The sequence below is a fragment of the Oryzias latipes genome, chromosome 15 (genome assembly GCF_053564925.1).
Source record: "Oryzias latipes strain Hd-rR chromosome 15, Olatipes_Hd-rR_3.1".
In the NCBI taxonomy this organism is placed as follows: Eukaryota; Metazoa; Chordata; class Actinopteri; order Beloniformes; family Adrianichthyidae; genus Oryzias; species Oryzias latipes.
This window is the reverse complement of record NC_136251.1, coordinates 6,591,343-6,609,667: the sequence shown is the minus strand read 5'-3', so window position 1 is coordinate 6,609,667 and position 18,325 is coordinate 6,591,343. Positions and strand designations below refer to the sequence as shown.

Below are 18,325 nucleotides of genomic sequence, written 5' to 3'. Positions count from 1 at the left end.
GAGACTGTTCCAGAGTTTTGGGGCTCTTATAGCAAAGGCTCTGTCTCCCATGGTCTTCAATCTGCATTGTGGGATTGTTAAAAGGCCTTTTGCTGAAGATCTAAGATTGCGTCCAGGTACATAAGGAACAAGCAGAACAACCAGATACTTAGGGGCCGGACAGCAGAGGGCTTTAAAAACAATCATTAAAATCTTAAAATCTATTCTAAAATGGACTGTGAGCCAGTGCAGAGACGCTGAAACTGGAGTGATATGATCTCTCATTCTGGTTCCAGTTAGGAGTCTGGAGTTGATACACACTCTGCTGTGAAAGGCATGTGTAGAGTGCGTTACAATAGTCCAAGTGGGAACAAATTAAAGCGTGAATTACCATCTCGAGACATTTTTTTGATAGGAGAGGGGTTATGCTCTCCTATCTATTTTTTTACATAATATTTTAAGTAATTCATCTTTGTCATGTGCTTTATTGATACTTCAGGATTCTTAATTTATTACATGAGAAATCATATAATAAAATGGTTACGGTAGAACAGGGGTGGGATTATATAAATTCGCTTCCTTCCACTTTCAAGCAATAATTAATTTTATGTCTAATTATCCCAAGTTTGATACGTCATTGTGATTGCTTGAAATATATGGAGTGATATTTCTGCCACCAAGTTGCACACAAAACTTTCTATGTTGCACACAAAACTTTTTAAGTTGCACACAAAACTTTCCATGATGCAGGTGAAAATTTTGTTTTGCTTTCAAACTTTTTTTTGCTTTCGAAAACGTATTTTTTGCTTTCGAAAACGTTTTTTGCGTTTGCAAAACACATGTTTTTGCGTGCGTTGTGTCAAATCTCGCTTTTGTCTTATCTTTGATTTTACTGCCCACTTTGAGCGCGACTTAGCGTGATATGACTGCCACTGGTATGGAGTTATTTCAGTCTCAATAATCAGAAATGCACACAACCGGTTTTACAAATACACACGCTCCGATTCACAAATGTCATTTTATGCAAACGTGAAAAATAAATTCGGAAATACACACCCTGTGTTTCACAAACACACACATTGTGTTTCACAAATGCACACTAAATGTTTTACAAATGCACAATAAGTGTTTCTCACAAATGTGCACACTGTTTTTCACAAAAACATTTTAGAAATTCACAATAAATGTATCAGAAATGCACAGTAAGTGCTTCACAAACGTGATTTTTAGTTACACATGTGGTGTGAACTCACAGATCATGCTGCACACGTGTTTGGGATCAGATGAACAGCAATAATAGGCAAAAGAATTATGGCTCACCATAGTAGACTCAACGTATATAACAGAAGAGGCATTTTTAACTTTTATTATCATTTTGACAGTGTCTTCTGTTTTAGAACTTGTCCAAAGTTAAAAAATATTGGTCATAAAAAATGCTATTTTCTCTTAATATTTCAACAATTAGTGACTAAAATAAAACAATAGTTCAGATACAAATCTTAAAAAGTGTTGCTTCCCTGCTGGACGGAGTCGGAGCTCTGATATGTTTTTTTCTGCTGCAGACATTTTTAACACGTTGGTCGCTACACTGACATAAATAAATACAAAACTCTGCTCCTTCTGGGTTTTATTCTGAAAGAAACGGGTCAGAATGGTTGAAAACGGCAGAACCCTGTACGAACAGAACCGACACAAAGTCCAAAGTCCATGTCTGCCTCAGAGTACCGTCAATATGAGATAGAGACACTTGATTGGTTAGAATCTGGACCAATCAGCAGGCTGTTCGATGGCAGCTTTGTCACGTCAAACCGAAACTTAACTCAGCAAAGATAGAAAAAAAGTGAGATGACACACAACGCATGCAAATTTCTTTTTGGCGATGCCAGTGGCAGTCATATCACGCTAAGTCCCGCTCAAACTGGGCAGTAAAATCAAAGATAGGACAAAAGCGAGATTTGACACAACGCACGCAAAAACATGTGTTTTGCAAAAAACGTTTTCGAAAGACAAAAAAAGTTTTTGAAAGCAAAAAAAAAATTGAAAACAAAAAAAATATATTAAAGCATAATAATAAATTATTGAAAAGCAAATATTTAATATTTTCACCTGCAACTTAGAAAGTTTTTTGTGCAACTTAGAAAGTTTTGTGTGCAAATTAGAAAGTTTTGTGTGCAAATTAGAAAGTTTTGTGTGCAACTTGGTGGCAGAAATATCACTCCAAAGAAATAAACCACTTCAAATCAAATAAAAATTAAAGCCACAAGCGGCGTTGTATGGCCCGCAGACGCAACCCGCCTTCCACCGTTGATGCTCAAAAAAAAGTTTCGAGATGACCGCTGAAAATTCCAACGACAAGCTTACGATTGAATCCAGTGGTAAAGGTGTTTTTTATAGAAAATTCAAGATGGCGGCCTTTTCCCGAGGTCAAAGGTCGACAAAACTCCAGAGGTAGTTGTGGACTTGCTCTTGCAAAATGTGTGGGAAATTTCGTGAAAATCCCTGGAAAAAAAGTTCATATTGTGTAAAAACGCGAAAATGGCGAGATTGCAGACTTTGGCGCAAAATGGCCGCCAAACCGTAGGTGGTGTCGCCATCCCGAAATGATTTCAAAACTTCCTTTGGATATCGCGGACAAAGGTTTATTGGTTTTGTTTGTCAATCCCTAAAAAAAAAAAAATTCAGAATTTAGTCGTTTTTGACGAGTCGGAATATTTTTTTGCGACGGTTTTTTGCTTACCACGCCCACATTCCTTCATCGATCTTGTCGTGCGTAACGTCGTTTTGTTCAGCGTGGGCCAGGGAATCGCATATTTCCTCTTCACGACATTCCGATAAAAAATGTGCGAGCTAGCTAAGATGGCAACGGTTGCGAATTCGCCACGCACACGCCGTTCAAAATCTACAACTTCTAATTCCAACATTTTGTCCACATCACCTTGCTATGGATGCCTAAGAAGTTACGAGACAATGGCAAAAAATCCGTAGGACGAGTTTTCGTTTATATGTGGCGCTAAAGGGGCTTTCTTTTTTAAGTGCAGGATGGCGGCCTTTTCCAAGGTCAAAGGTCAACGACACTTCTGTGGTGTTTGTAGACTGGAGCTGGCAGCAAGTGTGTGCAATTGCGTGAAATTCACAACAAAAGTGTTGTTTTCCCATATCGTGGGAAAACACAAAAATCACCAATTCTCAGAGTTCGCCACAAAATGGCCGCCAAGCCGTAGGTCGTGTGGCCATCCCATAATGATTTCAAAACTTCTTTGGGATATCCCCAACACGTGTGTTTGGGTTTCCCAACTGTATTTTGAAGTACATTTTGTTCGGCCTCACACGCTATTTTCGACCCATTCATTTTTTCGACGGGATCACTGGCCGTGATGTCATCGTCTTCGGGGGGGTGACGTCGACTTTGTGGAAAATTAATTTGCAATTTATCCCAGGTGTGTGCACGTTTTGGTCAAATTCTCGCTGAAAGGCGGCAAAGTCGTTCCAACTGTGAAAACAATATGGTCCTTGCAGTCAGTGACTGCTGCTGCGGGCCATAAAAATCCTGTATAATCTATGTATTTGCCAGAAACAAGATTTGACCACCGATTTAACATGTGTCTCCTATTTCAAATCAGTATCAAATATCACCCCCAGATTTCTGCAGCTTGTAGAAACATTGTTAGACAGAGACTCCAATTTCGAAGCCACACCATTTTGGGCCTCAACTGAACCAAAACTAATCACATCAGTTTTGTCCATATTCAACTGCAGAAAATTTTGGGCAATCCAGGTTTTAATATCAGCAATGCAGCAATTGAGATTCTTTAAAAGACCAAGGTCACCAGGTTTAAAGGATAAGTTAAGTTGAGTATCATCGGCATAAAAATGAAAATTAAGGTTATCTCGGCCAATTACAGTGGCAGCAGGTAAATTGAAAATAGCAGAGGTCCCAGTACCGAACCCTGGGCAACGCTACATGTCATTTACACCTTAGTTGAGCAAGAATTGCAGATGAAAACCTGTCCAATAAATAACAATAAAACCAGTTAAGAACTGTGCCAGAAAAACCAACCCAAGAATTCAGACGCTGAAACAAAATTGAGTGGTCAACTGTATCAAATGCTGCACTGAGATCTAAAAAAACTAAAATCGATCATTTTCCAGAGTCCACAGCAATTAAAAGGTAATTCATTACTTTCAGCAAGTCAGTTTCTGTGCTGTGGTTGGCCTTAAAACCAGTTTAGCTGCAACGCTAGGTTGTATTTTTTTTTTGTGTTGTTTTTTGTTTAGTTAAATAGGAAAACCAAAGCGGAACCTTTGTGGCGTGATGTGTTGTGCACGGACAATTCTAATGAGAACACAGGAGAGCTGGAAAAGACGTGTGAATCGCAAAGAAAAGAAGTTCAAGTGAAGTTAAGAGCTGTTAAAGTGTTTTGAATATTTGTTGTTCCTTCACGGACATCCCTCCCTCATTATATATGCGGCCAGCGAGGTATGTTTGTTTGTATTATTTATATTTCTGTGAAATGTCTATACAATTTATATGTGTATTTATTTGTTCTGTCAGTTTGACGGTGGAGTTGGCGAAGTTGGTGGAGTTGTTGAAGTTGTGGATAAAGAGCCAATAAATTCATCTGTATGAAGAACCGTGGTCCCGTGTTTCATGAGGGAGCGAAAAGTCAAACTCGGAGCCTGCTCATCAGCGTGACGTCACCAGACCGTCCCGCCAGTTCATCAAGACGGGAACTGCAGATAAGCTACAAAAAAAAAAACGCTTTTGCACCTGTGTTAGTTCGAGAAGATGTTCACAAGACGGATAAACAAGTGTTTGTTTTGAAGTGTGACAAAGACTGACATTTGACATTTGATAAGTTGATATATATAAGTTTCCTTTTAATTTTGTTATTGAAGTTTCTGGGTTTATGTTTGATTTAGATATGTAAGAAAATTCTGTTATATTGAAGTTAGAATAGGGATAACTACCATTTATAAATCAAAATGTTGAAACCTGATGAAAGGACTGAAAGCAATACAGAACATGCTGCAGAGCCAGAACCAGCAGACGTGGCTACAGAGCAACATGAAGAACCTCGTCGAAGTGAAAGAGCCCGTACATTAACAGAAAGGGGAAAAGTCTTTCAAAGAGAAAGGTTAGAGGGACTCATGCTACGTTTTGACACCATCTACGAACGATGGAAAGCCTTAACTAAGTTGGCTAAAAAATCTGTAATGAGACAGGATCCTAATGACATTCTGCAGGAACACATTAGTTCTGTAGAAAAGGAACTGTTAACACTAAACAGTGTGTATGATGAGTACAGATGTACAGATAGTCCACCTCATGACATGCGTCATAAGTTGGATAAGGCTGTGTCAGTAACCAAGATTGTAATCAAAAATGCACAGTCACAGACACGAGGGGAAAGGGAGGAGATTGTTTGGCCTGATGCTAGTTCAGTGTTCGCATCTTCAAGTTCTAGTGTTTCACTTCCGGTCTCTGACCACTCTAAAAGGACTTTGAGTCACTCTGTAGCATCCGCACTCAGTAGACAAGAAGCAGCAGCAGAGTATGCAGCCACACGGGCTGTGTTGCAGATTATGGCTGAGCAAGAGTGTCGTAGAGAAGAGTTGGAGAAACTTGAGGCTGAGAATAAGTTAATAACAGCAGATCAAGAAACTGCTGCTTACACTCGTCGCCTTGAGAGAGAAAGAGAAGAGACTGAACGTAAAATCATGAAGGAAAAACAAGAAGCTGCTCTTTTAAGGAGACAACAAGAAGAGAATGTTGAGAGAAAGCGTTCTGTGGAGAACTTGAAAAGAGAGGTTGAGCGTTTAGAAGAACTTAAAAGGTTACATGCAGCTAAAGCAAGGCTTAAGGTGTATGATGAAAATGAGTTTCATCCAACACAAGCAGTACCTGCGTGTCCTGAAGTAACTCATCTGGATCAAGGAGTTAGGAAACAGTCTGTGAATCAATACGCTGACACAGCTCCAAGTTCAAAGGGTGACTCTCAGAAAGACACAGTGGAGCTCGTGAAAGTCTTAGCTGAGGCGTTGTCTGCAAACAGGTTACCCATACCAGAACCAACCATTTTCAGTGGGGATGCACTGAAGTTCAGCCATTGGAAATCATCCTTTCAGACATTAATTGAGAGAAAAAACATTCCAGCAGCAGAAAAGATGTTCTTTCTTCAGAAATATGTGGGAGGAGCAGCGAGAGAATCTTTAGAGGGCTTTTTTCTAACTGGATCAGAAGCATCTTATGAGAAGGCATGGAATTTGTTAAATGAAAGATACGGCGAACCATTTGTTATAGCAAAGGCGTTCCGAGATAAGTTGCATGCCTGGCCAAAAATAGCACACAGAGAAAGTTCAGATTTGAGGAAGTTTGTGGATTTTTTGCGCAGTTGTGAGTCAGCGATGGTTGAAAATGAGAATCTTAATGTTCTCAACGATGCAATCGAAAATCAGAAAATGGCAGCAAAACTACCTGATTGGTTGAGCACAGCGTGGAACAGAAAGGCCACAGAGTACCAACTGGAACACAGACGATTTCCAAAGTTCGGCTATTTTGTAACTTTCCTGACGATGGAGGCAAACATTGCTTGTAATCCTATAACATCTTATACTGCTCTACACCAAGATCAGTCGGATAAGAGTAAAATAAAGCCGCAAAACTTTGTATCATCCAAAGGTCAAACCATCGGGACAAAAAGCTTTACAACCAACGTTAGTGAAAGGAAGACAGACACATGTGGCTTTTGTAAAAAAGTAGGTCACTTATTACACAACTGTCGGAACTTAATCAGAAAGCCAATTGCTGAGCGTGTCAAATTCATACAAAGTGAGAAACTTTGTTTTGGGTGTTTAAATCCTGGTCATTATTCCAAATACTGCAAGAGTCGGATGACATGCAGTTTTTGTTCAAAGCGCCACCCATCGTGTCTACACGAAGAGCGCCCAAAACAAGAACAGCAGCTTCCTAGTGAGCAAGCTAAAGAAACTGTAGAGGTTAAGGAAAAAAGGTCACTTTTTACAGTGCAACCACAAGAAACAGATGTTTTCAAGGAGACTACATCTAACAGAGTTGTAAATGAGAAAAGTAGCACACAAACCTCAACAATAGTACCGGTCTATGTTTCAACACAAAGTGATCCGACAAAGGAAGTTCTTACTTATGCTTTGCTAGATTCACAAAGTGATTCTTCATTCATTTTGGACGAAGTAGTTGCTGGGTTAGATGTAAACTCAGAAAGGGTTAAATTAAAGTTATCTACAATGTCATCAAGGGCAACCATCGTGCCATGTGAAAGAATTCAAGGTCTACAAATCAGAGGACTGTCTTGTTCTAAAAGAATCACAGTGCCAGTAGTGTATACCCGGGAGTTCATCCCAGCTAATCATAAACATATCCCAACACCAGAAACTGCCAAGGCATGGCCTCATTTGGAGCATCTTGCTGAATATATCTCACCACAAAGGGAATGTGACATTGGTCTCTTAATTGGGTATAATTGCCCTCAGGCTCTTTTACCCAGAGAAGTTGTGTGTGGAGAAGAAAGCCAACCTTATGCACAAAAAACTGATTTAGGTTGGAGCATAGTGAGTTATGGTGATCCCTCGGAAATCAGAAGTGATGCAATAGGTGTAAGTCACCGCATTGTTGTAAAGCAAGTGATACCTGAAACCAAAACAACAGTGAAACTTAAACGTGAAGTACACTACGTGTGTAGGACTCAGATTAAGGAGATTGCCACTCCTGACGAAGTGCTTAAAATGCTGGAGTCAGATTTCAGTGAAAGAGTTGAAGAAGCAGCCTTTTCCCAGGAAGATCTTGATTTCTTAAGCAAATTAAGAAATGGAATCAAGCATAAATCGGACGGACATTTTGAGATGCCATTGCCTTTCAAACAAGACAGACCAAATTTACCAAACAATATGCAATATGTTGCTCAGCGTCTTATGAGTCTGACGCGAAGACTCCTGAGAGATGAAACATATTATGCAGATTATGTGTCCTTTATGGATGACATTGTTGCTAAAGGTGATGCTGAAAGGGTTCCAGCCGAAGAACTGGATAATCATCCTGCCTGGTATATTCCACATCATGGAGTATATCACCCTCACAAGCCTGGGAAGATAAGAGTTGTCTTTGATTGCTCTGCAAGATACCAGGATAAAGCGCTGAATGATTATTTACTTACTGGTCCCGAGCTCACAAACACGTTAGTTGGAGTTTTATGCAGATTCCGCAAGGGCCCAGTTGCAGTAATGTGTGATGTGGAACGTATGTTTCATCAGTTCCACGTAAAGCCTGAAGATCGAGACTATTTGAGATTCTTGTGGTGGGAGAGCAGTGATCTAAATTCTCCACCATCTGTCTTCAGAATGAAAGTTCATCTGTTTGGCGCAGCATCGTCACCAGGCTGTGCAAATTTTGGCCTTAAACACTTGGCCAGTGAAAGTGAAGGCAAGTTCAATAGCAGCACAGTTCAATTTATCCAGAGAAATTTCTATGTGGATGATGGACTTGTGAGTGTAGCATCTGAAGTTGCAGCAGTAGAACTTGTCAGGGAAGCAAGAGAATTGTGCAGTGGTGGCAAGCTCAGATTGTACAAGTTCATTTCCAACAGTGAGGAGGTGTTGAAATCAATACCAAAGGAGGACTGTGCTGACAGTGTGAAGGATTTGGATTTAGCCTTGAGACATCCCATAGTTGAGAGAGCTCTTGGGGTTCAGTGGTGTGTATCCTCTGATAACTTTCAGTTTAGGGTGACAATCAAAGAGCATCCTTTGACCAGAAGAGGGGTGCTGTCAACAGTAGCCTCCATTTATGATCCTTTAGGCTTTGTTGCACCTTTCGTCCTACGAGGGAAACAGATATTGCAACAGTTGTGTCAAGATAAAGTAGGGTGGGATCATCCAATGCCAGAAGAGCTCAAATCCCAGTGGGAATTTTGGCTCCGTGATCTTCAAAAACTGGTGAACATAAAGACCAGAAGATGTTTTATTCCTGAAAACTTCACAGACGTTCAGCAATATGAGTTACACCACTTCTCAGATGCCAGCGTAACAGGTTATGGCATTTGCACGTACCTCAGAGTAGTTGATAACTGTGGTAAGGTACATTGCTCACTTGTTCTTGGAAAGGCTCGCGTTACCCCAACTAAAGTAACTACAGTGCCACGGCTTGAGTTATCTGCTGCTGTGGTTGCAGCAAAGACCAGCTTCATGCTGAGGAAGGAACTTGAAATCAATGATCTCAAGGAGCATTTTTGGACTGACTCGAGGATTGTTCTTGGATACATCAATAATGATGCCAAACGGTTTCATGTTTTTGTGGCCAACAGAGTTCAAAAAATCAAATCAACATCAGAACCTGAACAATGGCGGTTTGTCCAGTCAAAGGATAATCCTGCTGACCATGCGTCAAGAGGCTTGACTGCAGATCAGCTTACTGCATCAAACTGGTTCAGAGGCCCAGACTTTCTGTGGGAAAGAAATCTTCCTGTTCCAGATGCTAAGGTGGGAGAAATAGATGACAGTGATCCAGAGCTTCGGAAGGTACAGGTGCTAAATGTAAAAGCTGAAGAGCAAAGAACATTGTTAGATCGCCTGACAAAGTTTTCCGACTGGAAAAGAGCTGTAAAGGCAATTGCTTGTCTCAAAAAATTTGCTAATCAGATCAACGGTGCTAAACCTAAACCTAAAGTGTATGAAGCTTCCAGCATTGAGGAACGGAAAGAAGCAGAAACATTTATATTCAGATTGGCCCAAGAAGAAGCGTTTAACAGAGAAATAAACAGCATAAAAAGGTGTAATGAGATAAAACCAAAGGACAAAGCCAGTCAGCTTTACAAACTTAGTCCATTCTTAGATGAACATGGTGTTCTCAGAGTTGGTGGACGTTTGACAAGATCATGTCTTCATCCTCACATCAAGCATCCAGTCATTTTGCCAAAGGCAAGTCATGTTTCGTCCTTACTGATCAAACATTATCATGAGAAGGTGCATCATCAAGGAAGGGGAATCACTCACAATGAGTTACGGTCCAACGGAATATGGATCATAGGGTGTAGCAGAGTAGTGTCCTCTCATATTTACAAATGCATCGTCTGCAGAAAGTATAGAAGAAACACACAAGACCCAAAAATGTCAGATTTACCTGAGGATAGGATGGAAATGTCCCCACCTTTCACTTATTGTGGGATGGACTGTTTTGGACCATTTTATGTAAGAGATGCCAGGAAAGAACTGAAAAAATACGGACTTCTCTTTACATGTATGTCTTCCAGAGCAGTACATATTGAGTTGTTAGATGATCTCACTACTGATGCTTTCATTAATGCTTTGCGTGCGTTCATTGCAATCAGAGGAAAGGTCAGACAGTTGCGGTGTGATCAGGGCACTAATTTCGTCGGTGCAAACAAAGAGTTTATGAATGCAATGAAAGGGTTGAATGGGGAACAGTTGAAAGAACATGGATGTGAATTCATCATGAATGTCCCATCAGCTAGCCATATGGGTGGTGTTTGGGAAAGGCAAATAAGAACCATTCGAAGTGTTCTGACCGCAATTTTGGATCAGTCTTCTAAAAGACTCGACAGTTCATCATTACGTACCTTTTTGTATGAAGTGATGGCTATTATCAATAGCAGACCTCTGTCAACAGACCACTTAAATGATCCAAGCTTTGAGCCCTTGACTCCAAATCATATACTTATGATGAAATCCAGTATAATATCGCCACCTCCTGGAGACTTTGTGAGTCAAGATTTGTACTTGCGTAAAAGATGGCGACAAGTGCAATATTTGGCCAATGTGTTTTGGACAAGATGGAAGAAAGAGTACCTTCTAAATCTTCAACAAAGACAGACATGGCAGAAGGATAAAAGAGACACTAAGGTCAATGACATAGTTATCCTTCAGGAAGATAACTCTCCACGCTGTAGATGGAAACTAGCCAAAGTAACAGAGGTGTACCCAAGTGCCGATGGTAGAGTTAGGAAGGTAAAACTGTTGCTTAGCAATTCTACCTTAGATGATACAGGCAAACGCTCTGCTAAACCTGTTTATTTAGACCGACCTGTGCAAAAGACAGTTTTACTGCTTGAAGCACAGTAATTGTAACATGGTTGACGCATGATTGTTCATATACTGTAAGTGATTGTAAAGACTGCAGATAAGTCATGTAAATGAAATCACTAATTTGTGATTTGGTGGGAGTTTAGCTGCAACGCTAGGTTGTATTTTTTTTTGTGTTGTTTTTTGTTTAGTTAAATAGGAAAACCAAAGCGGAACCTTTGTGGCGTGATGTGTTGTGCACGGACAATTCTAATGAGAACACAGGAGAGCTGGAAAAGACGTGTGAATCGCAAAGAAAAGAAGTTCAAGTGAAGTTAAGAGCTGTTAAAGTGTTTTGAATATTTGTTGTTCCTTCACGGACATCCCTCCCTCATTATATATGCGGCCAGCGAGGTATGTTTGTTTGTATTATTTATATTTCTGTGAAATGTCTATACAATTTATATGTGTATTTATTTGTTCTGTCAGTTTGACGGTGGAGTTGGCGAAGTTGGTGGAGTTGTTGAAGTTGTGGATAAAGAGCCAATAAATTCATCTGTATGAAGAACCGTGGTCCCGTGTTTCATGAGGGAGCGAAAACCAGACTGAAGCAGAGATTCACAGCAGAGTGTGTAAAGCTTACAGATAATAAAATAAATATGTGTCCACACTAACCTGTTCCATAAATGCAATTTATAAGTTAGATTCTAATTATTTTAATCATTTTAATCCTCAAAATCGCTATTTTGTGTATTTCCTGTTTAATTTCAGCGTGATGCTGTGAGCTCTGCTGCATGAGAGAGAGAGAGATCCTCTCAATCCTGAGTGAAGTCGGGTAGATTGTTCCTTTAGTTTACTCAGCGTATGCTAATATGTAAAGCTTTTATAATATGTTTACATTCTAGACATTTTTTTTCCATGTCTTCCCTTTCTACATGATAGGTCATGTATTTCACTTCAGATTTGTTGTGAAGCTGCACTGAAAAAACAGAAAAAGGCAGAAAAACAGCTGAGCTTTGTATGATATTACTATAAACAAAAGATCATTGGTTTTATGAGTGCATATATACGTTTTTGGAAGGATCTTTACTGTTGGTGTTGTGCAAAATTCCAGTTATAGAGAATTAAAAAAACAAAAAGTACTTTTTGGAGTCATCTCAGGTTATACTTGATTTAGCTCTTCATGCTTTATTTAACACTTCGAAGTTTTGCATCAACAAGAACAGGTTTTTAAAAAAATCAAACTCCTCTTTATTATGTTTCAAAATTTGCTTTTATTTTACCTAAATTCAAAAAAAGTAAAAATAATTTCCACTTTAGGTCATAATAAACTAACAAGTTAAACTACATCTGCAATAGTGTTTAAATATTTGTGTTTTTTTCACTTTCCTGTTTTTATTGTTCTCAATATTTGACTAACATCAGTGGTTGTTTGTAAAGTTCAATAGGAATCCATTATTTCATGTTTTTCTCTGACTGCAATGGTGAATGTAATATCATTAAAATAAGCTAAAGTTGGGCTTTCAAGGAAATCAGGAAGTAATAAATAAGGGATGATTAATTACTGCAAATTCATCGCTGATTCACATTTTGGTTGATTTTTTGTTGGGTCTGATAATTTTTAGGTGACTTTTAGGCTGGAAAACCACGACTATCTGGCAACACAGGCAGAGAATGAGTGATGATTCACAGCGATTTTTAAAAGGTGATCAAATGAAGCAGAGTGAACCGAGGTCTATGAAAAGAGGAAAAAGACAAAGAGACTTTTGTTGCCACTCTCCCAAAAGTGCTGGAAAACAGATAAAATAAGAAAAACAAGAGCAGAATTAAAAAAAAAGGCGTTTCTTTTGCTTCTTTAGTAAAAACCTGACAAATTAAAGAAAAGACAGAAAATGTTCATTTGTTCTTTCTAGGAAGTGAGGGATTAACACACTTATTAAATAAAATTTCATTTAATAAATGTGATATTTTTCCAAGTAACAATATTATAAATACAATTTTTTCATGTTTAAATTTAAACATTAAATTTTCATTTAAATTTGAAGTTCAGTTTTTTATCATATCATTTCGATTTTTGACATTGATGTTGTTTAAAAGTGGACCAGTAAGGAAGTTATTCGACATTTTACTCTATAGGTAAGGATTTAAAAAAAAAAACATCGCTGTGAGCGAGAGCTCCTCACATCCTCAAAAATTTCTCTTGAATATTTGAATGTTAAAACAGTTGAAGTTGAACAGACACATCCATTCATTAAAACTACATAAAAAAGATTTTATTAGAAAAATGTGCTGGTGTTTAAACTGCAGGTTAAAATGATGTTGATCAGCAGCAACATCTCAGCCGCTATGTTGTTCCATCAGTTTCATTCAATCACTGTCAGGGTTTATACTAATGCCTGAAATCCTTCAAAATGCAAGAAAAGGTTTAATTTAGCCTTCTCAAGGTCGGAGAAGTGCTTGAACTTTGGATGAGGTGCTTGAAAGTGATAGAAAAATCATTCAGGGAAATTATAAAAGCTTCCACTCAGGAAACAACTGCCTTTAATTACTTATCCTGCTGTTAAACCACAGTTTTGCTTATTTGCAGTTGAATAGCATGGCTCTTAACGCTCTAAATGCCGTTAGAAATTGAAGTAATCATTTTAATTGATATGAAAGGGGCTAAAACAAAGCGCGAAACCTGGACCTTGAAAGTGTTCAGTAAGCCGCTGCATTACCCACACACTGAAACTTTCTTTAAACTAGGAAATGACTTTTAGGAGAACTTGATTATGACGTAGTAAATCTACTAATTAAAAAATACGTTTTACACACTATTGGAGGCACCATAAGGAGCACTGTCAACAGTGAATGGTTTGAACTTGTGTCATATGTAAGGCGCATAAAGCAAGACGTTCCAGAGACTAGTCTGTCAGACTCTGACAGTTTTCACAGTAACTCTAAAGCTTGTTTGTAACACACTATACGTTCGCCACCGCAAAAACTTTACATTTACAATACCTGTAACTACCAACCACATTTGTAACAAATAAAAAGAAACAGACTGGCACTGCTAAAAACAAACTTTACTGTCACTGCTGGTGCCTAACCTTTTCAGTAACTGTTTGCAAAAAGTAGTCTGATTAATAGGGGTGTGGCGGTTGTTGGATTTTTCATTTTTATTTAACCTTTATTTAACCAGGATGACCCATTGAGATTAAAAACCTCTTTTCCAAGGGAGTCCTGGCTGAGAGGCAGCATATTTCAATACAGAAATACATAAAAACAAACATCATTAAAACCACATACGTCACAAAAATCAGTTGCATATTATTGTTTCAGTCTCTGACGCATTGAGTTTGTTCTTAAAAACATTTAAAGATACCAGTTCAGTTAGTTTCCAGTCTTTCTGCAGCATATTCCAAGCAAAAGGAGCAGAGTGGACAAAGGCTTTTTTCCTCAGCTCTGTGTGGGAAAATGGAACAGAAAGCAACAACTGGACTTTAGATCTTTAGGAGTAAGATTCCACACTTCTCCTTTTGATTAAAGTACAAATGTAGGGAGGCAATAATCCAAGCAAGGCTTTGTAAATAAAAGTGTAACTTGAATATGAGGCATCCATTTACAGAATATCACCATAATCCAGCACAGATAAAAAAAAGTTTCAGCGACAAGATGCTTTTTTACTTCAAAAGAAAAACACAATTGAATCTTCTGACAAACCAGAGGTATGTCTGAATAAACCCCTTTTGTAATCGAAGCAAAGGGGGGGGGGGGAGGAGGGTGATTATGGGGGGGGGGGGTAAACCCATGAAGCCGCATAAAGCAACAAGTTGCTGGATGGTTATCATTACGGTGAGGTACAGATATAATACCAATCTAGAAGGGGGCGGGGCCTATCCACACACACAGTCAAATGTTATAAACCCACCTGTTGGCTCCAAAAAATATTCACATGTCAACATGTACACAATACAAATACTGTTCACACACACATACTTGTGAATTCAGACAAACTAATGTGAAATATTACATTCAATCGCCCAAAATATCAGTGCAAGGTGAGCTAACACCTGTGCTCAGGTGAGTGTTTATGTTTTTCTAAAATGGATGGTGGAATGTGATAAGAAGGAGGGGGAGTGCCCAGCCATCCCCACACCAAGACCCCCGCCGCAGGTGCGGCAGCCAAGTTTAAGTTTGATAAATCTACTGATCGAACCAGATGGATCTGTCTGTGGAAAGTTGTTACTCAAATCAACCTATTCCGTTAAAAAATGTTTTAAATAAGAAGGAATTAAACTATAACTAGAAGGAGCTGCATTTCCAGAAGAAAATGCAGGGTTGAATGCTGTACTGCTGAATGAAAGCTGAATTTGCTGAAGAAATGGCTGAACTATCGTGGAAAATCCTGGAATATCTTTAAAAGTTAAAGGACCAAAAGTCATAGCAGGAATAAACTGAAAATGTTTGTACATTGTAATAGTAGAATGGCTAAAATAGGTCAAAAATTTGTAAAAGGCGTAAAGCATGAAAACTGAAATTGTTGAAGAAATGGCTGAACTGTAGAAATTTTGAAGATTTGAAGGAATTAATGTGTTAGGGGAAAGGAAATAAGCTGAAAAGGCTGAACTGTTCAATGGTATAATGGTTAAAGTAGGTGAAAAACTGTAAAAATAAAAATAAAAGTTAAGCGCAATGTATTTTAATGGAGCAAAAATCCTGGATAATCCTGGAATATCTTGAAAAGTTCAAGGACCAAATGTCATAGCACGAATAAGCTGAAAAAGCTTAACATTGAAATAGTAGAATGGCTAAAATAGGTCAAAATTTGTAGATGGAGTTGAGCATGAAAGCTAAAATTGTTGAAAAAAAATCACTGAACTGTTGAAAATTTGAAGAAGTTTCTAAAATGGTTAAAAGTGCTAGCATTAGAATCAGCATCAGTATTATATTGGTAAAACCTACATGTTATAAGTTGATAGAAAATCCACTTTTTTTCAAAATAGTGGCTTTTCTATTGATTTCATCTCTATAGCAACCATTTTATATTTGGGTCGCCTGGGGATGACGAACAAATCGACATCAGTTTCAGGCGAATCGGAAAAATTAAACCTTTGGACGTCCTTAGCAACGAAGTTTGTTTGCTAACCACGCCCACATTCCTTATATGTCCAATATAAGGAATTCCTTAATGTTTCAATATATTCAATTCCTGCCGTGGATGAGGTTTATTGCAATATTTGTTTCAGATTTTGTCATAAAATGGCCACCAAACAGTAGGTTGTGTTGCCATCCCATAATAACTTCAAAACCTAAGTTGAGGTCCAAAGCCCTTTGAACATTTCAATGTTTAAACGTTGTCTATAGCTGAAAGCATGTTGAAGTTATAATGGTTGAAAGAAACAAGGGTTTTTCAAGGATTCTCAATGTATCTAAATAGCGCAAAAGTCTTGACAAATCCTGGATTTTCTTGAAAGGTTCAAGGATTTAAAGGACCGAAAGTCGTAGCTGAAAGGAAAAGGCTGAAAGATCTGAACATTGTAATAGTAGCATGGTTAAAATCGGTAAAAAAAACTGAAGTTTAAAATGTCCTCACATTTTGGCACAAAATGGCCGCCAAATCGTAGGTGGTGTTGCCATCCCATAATAATTTCAAAACCTATGTTGAAGTCCAAAGCCTTGTGAACATTTCAATGTTTGAACGGTGCCTCTAGCTGAAAGCATGTTGAAGTTATAATGGTTAAAAGAACCAAAGGTTTTCAAAGATTCTCCGTGTATTTTAACAGAGCAAAAATCTTGGAAAATCCTGGAATATCTTGAAAGGTTCAAGGATTTGAAGGTCCAAAAGTCATAGCTGAAATAAGCTGAAAGAGTTGAAAATTTTAAAAGTTGAATGGTTAAAACAGGTTAAAAATTGTACAAGGAGTTAAGTGCCGAAAAACGGCGGAAGATACTATAATAAAGAAAGAGAAACAGGAAAACAAAGGGTTGAATGGTTTACAGCCAATTAATATTGGGAAATACAATTTGGACGTGGTAGTTATTTTTACCATTATGTAAAAAAAGTGCATCACAGCGGACAACACAAAACTGATGACAGCAAAAACTGATCAGTGCATCATTCCATGTGTGGAAACACTTTGAATTTAGCAAAGACAAGTTTTTCCACATCCAAAGAATCCAAAGGGAACATTTTTAGGACATCCAGTGTCTAGAACAGGGGTCACCAACCCTGTGCCCGCGGGCGCCTGTGCGCCCCCGAGCACCCCTTGTGGCGCCCGCAGGGAATGCACAACATTGACAACAATATCAACTCTGAGATAAAGGTAGACAAAAAAACAAATACCAAAACAAATATAACCTTAACCTTTGTTCTGTAAAGTGTCCTTTATGAGGTTCCATTTGTGCCAAAAATATCAAAATGTGTTTTTGCGTCTACTGTTATGTCTTTGGTCCATTGTCTATGTCCACTGATCGTGTTTTTGCGTCCACTGTCTATGCTTTGGGCTCATTGTCTATGTCTATTGAACGAGTTCATTTTACATTGGTTCATGTCTATGTATTACTAAGCAATATCTTCTGCATGCCCATGATTCTTTGATTATTACTTTGTATTAACTTTGTGATGTATATGCTTGCTTTATCCTTAAACTTTATCTTTGTCATTGTCCTTATCCCATGTCGTCTAACTACGGCGTCAGGAAGATCCTTAGCAACCGTTGCTAGTGTCGTTTGCTACGTCGTCTCGCCATGTCGTCAGGAAGATCCTTAACAACCGTTGCTAGTGTCGTCTGCTACGTCGTTTCACGTGTCGTCAGGAAGATCCTTAGCAACCGTTGCTAGTGTCGTTTGCTACGTTCTTTCACCATGTCGTGTCCTTAGATCTTGCTGTATTTCAAATTTTGCAAAGGTCGTCAGAGAAGTCTTTTGTACGGTCGATAAATTGTTTCCCGTATTATCACGGAACAAAACACTTTAAAAAAAAAAAAACCTTTATTGACAATCCTGCAAACGCGCACTGCCAGAAAGGGGGGGGGGGGTGCAGCGTACAACGGTTTCACGTTCCCGTTTAAAGTTATTTAGAGTATGGCTTTAATTTAATCTTGTGATGAAACTATTATTTCAAATTATTTTGAAAAATGACTGATCTTTATAAAATATGTTGTTACAAATCTGATGGATAAACGAGGATCAGACGGGCTAATAAGAGCCTTATGTGGTCCCGAGTGCGCCATCTCATGGTCACATAAATAGATTAAAAAGAAAAGCTCAAAAACCAGTCAGTTTTCGACTGTTATATTCATAATTAGTGACTCGA

General features: G+C 38.5%; 2 long non-coding RNA genes across 2 annotated transcripts; both read left to right on the top strand.

The window, feature by feature from the left end:
- The first annotated feature begins 4,324 nt into the window (after positions 1-4,324).
- LOC144984101 (uncharacterized) lies at positions 4,325-4,610 on the top strand. The gene is made up of 2 exons (XR_013647758.1): positions 4,325-4,456; positions 4,532-4,610. It is a non-coding gene; the product is annotated as an uncharacterized LOC144984101 (long non-coding RNA).
- A 6,700-nt stretch (positions 4,611-11,310) lies between these two features.
- Positions 11,311-11,596, top strand: LOC105357219 (uncharacterized). The gene is made up of 2 exons (XR_002874799.2): positions 11,311-11,442; positions 11,518-11,596. It is a non-coding gene; the product is annotated as an uncharacterized LOC105357219 (long non-coding RNA).
- The last annotated feature ends 6,729 nt before the right edge of the window (positions 11,597-18,325 follow it).